The sequence below is a fragment of the Anopheles aquasalis genome, chromosome 3, assembly GCF_943734665.1.
Source record: "Anopheles aquasalis chromosome 3, idAnoAquaMG_Q_19, whole genome shotgun sequence".
In the NCBI taxonomy this organism is placed as follows: Eukaryota; Metazoa; Arthropoda; class Insecta; order Diptera; family Culicidae; genus Anopheles; species Anopheles aquasalis.
Genome location: NC_064878.1, coordinates 44,866,564 through 44,874,063, shown reverse-complemented (window position 1 = coordinate 44,874,063; position 7,500 = coordinate 44,866,564). Strand labels below are relative to the sequence as shown.

General features: G+C 49.1%; 1 protein-coding gene across 1 annotated transcript in view; it reads left to right on the top strand.

The window, feature by feature from the left end:
- Window positions 1–7,500, top strand: part of LOC126577283 (uncharacterized) — a 44,773-nt gene that overhangs the window by 4,560 nt on the left and 32,713 nt on the right. The gene's annotated exons all lie outside the window — the stretch shown is intronic.

Sequence of the window (7,500 nt, the reverse complement as noted above, 5' to 3'; positions counted from 1 at the left end):
TTCAGAAAGACGCCCGCACCCTCGGGGCAGTGGTGGTGCTGGAAGGTGACGGAAAGTCTTTTCTCTACCCGGAAGGTGGTTGGCTTTCATTGGTGCCTGGGGAAGACTTATTGGATAAATTAATTACATTTCGGTTTTTTCTGCGGTTTCGGCCTTCGGACCGGCCTTTGGGCACCGTTCGAGCATGGCCAGCTACCTCTGGCGATTCACTTCGTTTTTCCCCAAGAGTTTGTGGTGCAAAAGTGGAACGAAAGTTGTGCGAAGTTAAAGAGAGCGGCGCTTCGCAGAATATTGATCCATCTCCAGGTCCTTGAGGTTTGAGGTGTGCTTAGGGTGCGAGAAGAAAGAGAAACTTGAACCTTCCTGGGAATGAAGTTGGTTGATTGAAATGTGAACGATTTCATTTAATGGTCAGGAAAGACAGAAATGCCCTTTAAGCTCTCATCAAAGGAGGAACCATCGTTCTCCAAAGTCACGGAAGCGGAACGACAAACCGATTTGCCTTCGATTGAATACCTTTCACCAACACTTATCTGCTTCACTGCGTGGCTAATTGTGTGTGCATGCGCGTGTGCTCGGAAAGAATTTCTCAATTTAATCGGAGAACAGTTTAAAATTCATTTCCACATCAAACCACAACCTACATGAGCCTCCAATCGGCCACCCCTCTAATCGACCCAGGCCGTGTGTTTGTGTGTAGCCGTGTTCGTGTACGGTTCCTGTCGTTCCGCGTGTCGGAAGCGACATGCTTAACACAGGCTAACATGCGTCCAAAGTTTGTGGACCATGAGGTGTGTAGAGTAAAAGAGAGAGCGAGAGAGCGAGATTGAGTGAAGGTAAAGTTTGCATTTCAAACTAACGTGCTCCATCGTGGCCTTCGGTGAATGCCTTTCGTCTGAAACCACAGCTGAAGCTCGTTTGAGCTGCTGCCACTGCTGCTGAGCGGTGCTTTTTGCTTGTGTCGCTCACTTACAAGCACCTTAAACGACCGCCTCTCTGCATAACACAAGCAATCAAGCGCACCTAGCAGCAGCATACACAAGAGCACAAGGTAGCTCCCCCCACCTCCCCCTTAAACGCACAGCGCACACAACACAACACAAACAAAACAAAGCCCCGTTCGGTCACACGACGCGCGCACCACAATGTGCATATTCAAGTGTGAGTTCCATAGAACAGAAACAGCAGCAGGGAGGTTGGGGAGGATGAAGGAAAACTTCTCAACATGGAAACTAGTTCCACCCGCGGCGTTTCGAAGTCACTCAACATAGAACCGGGAGTGAACCTTCCTCCTTTTCCAAACACCAATCCGCCGGTTAGCGCCATCACCAACAGCAGTAGCAGCAGCAGCAGCAGCAGCAGTTGTTGCGAGACAAACGCATAAAGAACTCCATTACAGATCCACTGCCTACCCCGTGTGGTCGCGTTTTTTTGGGGTGGGTTTCGTTCGCCGTTTCGCGCAAAAGTCGAATCCTTGGCCGCCTTTATTGTTCTAGCGAAAAGGGGGGAAGAGGAAGGGAGCGAGCCACGATCACCCACATGTACGTGCGTATGTACGGGGTTGTGCACTGGTGGTGTGAAGGCATTTCCGGTCGGGTCCACCGAGGGTCGCTTCTCCTTGCATCACGAACCTAACCTCGGGGCGGCTCGAGGCCCGAGCGTGGAGAAAAGTTTCTCGAAAAGTTGTGGCCAGCAGCGCTGGGCGGAAGCAGGAAGCAAGGAACGACCCCATGGGTGGCTGGCTGGTTCGCTCGTTCGCGATGGTGAAGATGAAGATTGTGGAATTTTGATAGTATGTAATGAACATGTGTAAATGGGGTCGCAAGTATGTGGGTGAGTGTATGTGTGAGGGAGAAATGGGGTTTCCACAGCACCACCCTGCCCTCTCATAACACCATCAACCCCCTCTGGGAGGGGATGAGGATTCCTTTCCGCTCATCTTCCGGCGTGTTCCGGCGTGTTCCGGCTGAGAACTTTCTTTTTCTTCGTTTTGTTCCCGAGTGTTTTTGGAAGTGTAAAACGTTCCCAAATCGACCGCCACGGCGGAAACATGGCGCTAATAAGGTGAGTCAACCACCCCTGGGAGGGGATGAGGGAGCGAGTGACATTCACTGCGAGAGTCCGGGAACCCATTTTCCATATCCTCGGCATCACGGCCCGACCAAATTGTGCTGGCGAACGGCAGTTTTCCACAAAAATTTTCCCAACCTGTCAGCCATTTTTTGTCAGTCAGCTCGGATACGACCCTTTGCCAAGCGAGGGGTTAGGAGCACGATGGTGTCCGCATGCCAAACCAAGTGTCACTTGAGCACGGCGCGGTTGGGCGGGGGGTTATATGCATATTTTCCACCGAAAAGCGTGGTGTTAGTGTGTTCCTACGAACGGTGGTGTGAACGGTGGATGCCTGGTTCCGCGGGATCACCTGACTGCCACGATGGCCCCTGAAGGACATCCTCGCCCACCGCCCGCAGAACCGGTTTTGCAAGTGAAAATGGACGCCGAGGTAAAGAAGGAAAAAAGAAAACCTTCCCAGTTACCATGCCAGTAATTGGCCGGGAGGTAGCTTTTGGGAGGATGAGTTACGGGGAAGCGTGGGTTGCTTTCGGACCATTGCAATGCTTCCACCGGCGGTCCGCTTGGCATTCCGGTTCGGCAAAGTGGAAACCTGCGCATGGAGCTGCAGGTGGCAGTGGTGGAAAGCGGAAATGAATACCTTAAAATGGTTGTCTCTGCACATTTTTCCGCCTGGAAAGAGGAAGGCAAGTCCATTACCGTGATGATGTTTCGAGTATGTTCCGTCTGTGCTCGAGCATGGCCGGCCGGAAGCGAAATAGTGCTCGTTTCCGTTTCCGTTGTCATTCTAGTATTACGCTGCGTTGGCGGATTACTCAATTTTCGGTTAGCAGTATATGTGTGTTCGCGCAGTGAGCAATCATCATCAGTCTGTCGAAGCAATAAATCACTGGATCGCACCGGTGTGGCAAAGAAAATGGAAAATTAATAAACCAACTACACAATTCACCTCGCACGCATACATACGGAGTAAATACGGAGCACAAATCGAGCAGAAAATGATAAAAGTTTCCTTCATCGAAATTGCTGATTATTTTGGGCGATTGTTTCGGCGTCTGATTGTTGCCGTGCTGCTTCGGTTGCCTACCGTCTGGCATCAAACATTCATCATCGCCAAAGCGAACGAAGCGATCCCTTTGCCGTGCGCCAGGAATCGATTACAGAACCGGCGATTTGAAACGATATTGTTCCGCGAGAGAGTGGTGGTGGTGGTGGTGATGTAGAGGTACAACATGCAAAGTAATCCCCGGAATCGATTTGCACAATCATTGCTGGCAGTTCCTGGCTTTGCCGTGTATCGCGCTGACAGCTTTTTGCCTTCTCGCGCGCGATAGCGCCGGCATGTTACTCCACTCCGCAAGTCAATGCAGTCGAACAATACCCGAGGCGGTTCGTGTAAATCAACATTCCTCGCCATTGATCGCACTGAACGGAACGGTGCCAGAGTGCTAGAGAGCTGTTCCGGGAACGGTAGAGGAAAAGCTAATCGCAAAATAAAATGAAGGACAACAAATGGAATTACGTCACACAATTGCAAACGGATTGAGCCATCGGTGTGTCGGTCCGTGCCAGCCTGTGTGGTGTGGGCATTCTGGCGCAATTCCTTGTTCCCTTTTTTGGTATGAAAGCACAAATCCAGTCGCAAGCAAATCTGTTCGGTAAAGAGTCGCTGTTCGTGCATTGGCTCCGTGGCTATTACCTCGATCACCTGCACCGTCGACTGACTGACGGTGTCTCACGTTCGGTGTCCTTTTGTTCGCTGTTCGCTTTTTCACTTCTGGGATCCTGAACTCCCTGAGGAGGGGTGGTGCGAATGATTCACCATTCGCCCCCGTGACAGCTGCACTGGAGGAAACAGGAAACTGCATCACCGTCCTCGAGCGTCCTTTCAATTGCACCAGGGAGCCGCGCTCTCCATGGCGTATGCGAGGTTGGAGTTGTTCGGATTGAAAGAATGCTCCCGGGGAACGGTTACTCGTCCTCCTTCTTCTCTTCCTCCTGTGGTGTTGATCGATCGCTCGAAGCTTTGCGTTGTGTATTGCAGTTGAACGAGTAACGGAATCAAACCATCAACGATGGTTCGATGTTGCCACAAGCACCTCAAGCTAACGCGAACCCGAGGTTCGTCCTCAAAGCTGGTATTCCACGTTGGCTAGTGAGCATCATCATCGCCGAGGACATCATCATTGGCACGGTGGACCGCCTGTGGATGGGCACTCAAAAGGAAAACAAAACCCAAAGGTGAATACCATCGCGAACCGACCACGCGACGGGCTGTAAATACAATTGCATTCCACGGGGTAACCTTTTGAATGCAGGAAACGGTTGGTCTCTGTCGTTGCTGCATCCGTGCGCAGTAACTGAGCCAAGCTGAAATTCTACCTCGTGTCAGGCAAAAAACGCATCGCGATGCTCGAGAAGCCAGCGAAGTGAAGCAGCGTTGCACACCTGGGTGGCCATGGGACGGTGAATAGCTTTTCCAACCCTCTCACCATCGTGATCGTACAAACCGCGACGGAACGATTCGCGAGAACTCATCTCGTCGAAAGGTTAGATACAGCTGCAGGCTGCCCTTTCCGCAGAGCGCATAACGAAGTGCCTCGCCTTGCCTCGGTTGCATCCGATTTCCTGCGGATGATTTATTAATGCAGCGTGCAGTTCTTTGGGGTGCTGGGTGCTCGGATTGCATCACCTCCGCGGAAGTTTTCCGTTGCACGCGAGACGCAGCGGTTCAGTCGTCAATCAATCGATGCGGTTCGATTTGTTCCCTCGGGTGATGGTGTGCCTTGGTGGTGAGTGTTTGGTGCTAGGTGGTGTACCAATAAATTTTCTCCAATCTTTCTCTGCAATTGCGTGCCATTGCAAGGAACACGAGATAGTGGTTCGTTTTCTTCGCACGTATACGAAACGATTTGAAGGTTGTTTTTTCTGACCAGGTTCTAAACTTGGTTTGTTTCGTAAAGGGTAACATGAGTGATGAGGTTCTACATTCGTTGGAAAAATGTCGATTCCATTTTCCTTTTTTCCATTTGTCTTGGCTGGAAAATTTAATTTTCCCCCCATTCTTTTGACATCGATTTTTGAGAATATTAAAGGTCGAACAATTGGAGACGAATGGCATTTTAAAGACGGGCTCAGAAGGCTTCACGCATATTATGCAGTTTTGTATTAGGTCAGTGTTTTCACGTATATGATACTATCTTTGATATCAACGATAATTGTTTAGAACATGGGCGAGTGTGTTATAAGTATGGAATTTGCATTTATCTTTGGACAAATAATCCAAAATATTGTTCACGGCGTGCTTGCAGTAAAAATTATCCATCATTATGAATATAAAACCCTTGCTTTGCATTGCTTTGTACTATCCAAATTGATGACAAACATGAGATAAAGTAAATGATTATGAGGAAATGAGTCCAACACTGCGTGCCGATAGTATATTGTGGTAAATCAAATCAATTAAATCTATCAACATGCTTAAAATCATCAGCCTTTTGTGTTACACGACGTATTTGACTCGTATTATGTGTACTCAGATCATCTTTCATTGGCATCCATCTCAAGTGTTCATTAAAGCTGTGTTAAATGTGCGGCATACAAGAACCAAATGAAGCCAAGCGAATTATGCTGTAACGGATTATCTTGTATCCCAACATGATACCGCAATTACCACACCCATGCTGTCTTTGAAGATGAACACAGCGTAGGACAACAAACCTACATTAGGATGAATGTATCATCAAGTAAGGTGAAATGGCAAGAGCATGCGATTCCAAGTATCACCGAGAAATAGCGAAACCGTTGAATGTGAACGTGCCCATGAAAGGAGAGAAATTATATTCTTAAGCTAATTAACGGATAAAGTTGCTTTGTTAGCATAATTTTAAGAAAATACATCAGGAACGATGAATAAGCATAAGGAATGCGTAAAATATCCTTTCAGGGAATATCTGATCCCAACAAAAATGAGACATTTGCATATTCAAATTGAATAACACCTGATCAAGGCTATGCTATCCGTTCAACCGCCCGTTTTCCCGGTATTCAAAATCGATTTGTTCTAGCTTCGCACTATGTACGATGTTCAGCGAATTTGCTAATCAACTCTACCCACTACAGTGCATGCACTCTCCGGCATCATCAGGTGGTCAATTGTCAACGTAAGACAAATTCCATTTGCCAGCCAATGTTTAGCCGTACATGATCTATTTGCTCGCTTCCGAGAATCCTCAACAATCGCATCTCTCCATTGATGAACTCCAGCTGACTTTTCCGCAAACAACGAATGGAGCAGCATAGAGCATCCAGTTCTTATAGGGCTGCTCGGTATGTCTGATCGTACCCGTATGATTGTTCGTGTTCGGAAACAAATCAGTCCTGTGGCTGGTGATCCATCGAACGAAATGAGACGGATATCAGGCATATCAGACACGACCAGACACCCGGAAGAGCATCCAGTAAAGGGTTGTGCTTTCCAAGAATATTTTGTCCTAACGAGGAATCTACGCTCTCCGCACCACCAGGGATAACTGCCAGCCGCCTGCTTCCGATGACGTTGACGAGAAGCTTGTGACTAATGGTTTTTCCCACAAAGCACGGGCATCCTGTCGGATCGGAAGCTCTTGAATGCAGGCGCCCCTTGACGTTTGACGTCTTCGGTGCACCGATGCACCGACGCTAGGATATGCTGGTCGATAGGCGAGGCGTTGAGTGTACGTCATCTTATGTTCGCTCGTCGTACCAGCAGGAGCGCGCATTAATTGTGCTCCCAAGCAAGCAAGTTCCAACCTCTCGTCGGTTGTCGTCATTTTCCTGACTTCCGTTTCGTAATCCGTTACGCGTTAATGGATGGCGCGTTGTGCGCTGCAGCCCCGATTTGCGGCTAAACAGGATTAATTAATGAGGTTCGTTACCGGACTAACTGGCTAACCTACTGGCACAGAGAGACTGTGCATGTGTGGTTTGCTGGCCATCGGCAGCAGCAGCAGCAGCAGCAGCGGTTGATGGCAAATTGCATCAAATTGAATTCCAATTCAATTCACCTCGGTAGGCGATAGCGCTCGCCCCATCAGAACACACGGGTAATGGGCAATGAGAGGCCATATTTTCTCGTGCTTCATAGCGATAGCGCTAGCACTCCATGTTGCACGTTGCTCGCTTTTCGCAGGCGCCCCAGTAACCCATTACACAACACGGACCCGGACCGGAAGGCATTAATGTTTCGCGCATCTTATGGTTGGCATCTAGAGGCCACCGGGTCCACGAGGGTGTTTCGAGCCCAGTCCCAGGGCTGCCTGCCTACCCCAGTCAAGCAAGTCAAGTGACCCAAACCCCGCCGAGGACGACAACGACGACGATAGCATACGCTGTAGCTGCGTTGTTGTGTTGTATGTTAGTTAAAGTTTCACTAATTGCTAGCTCGCC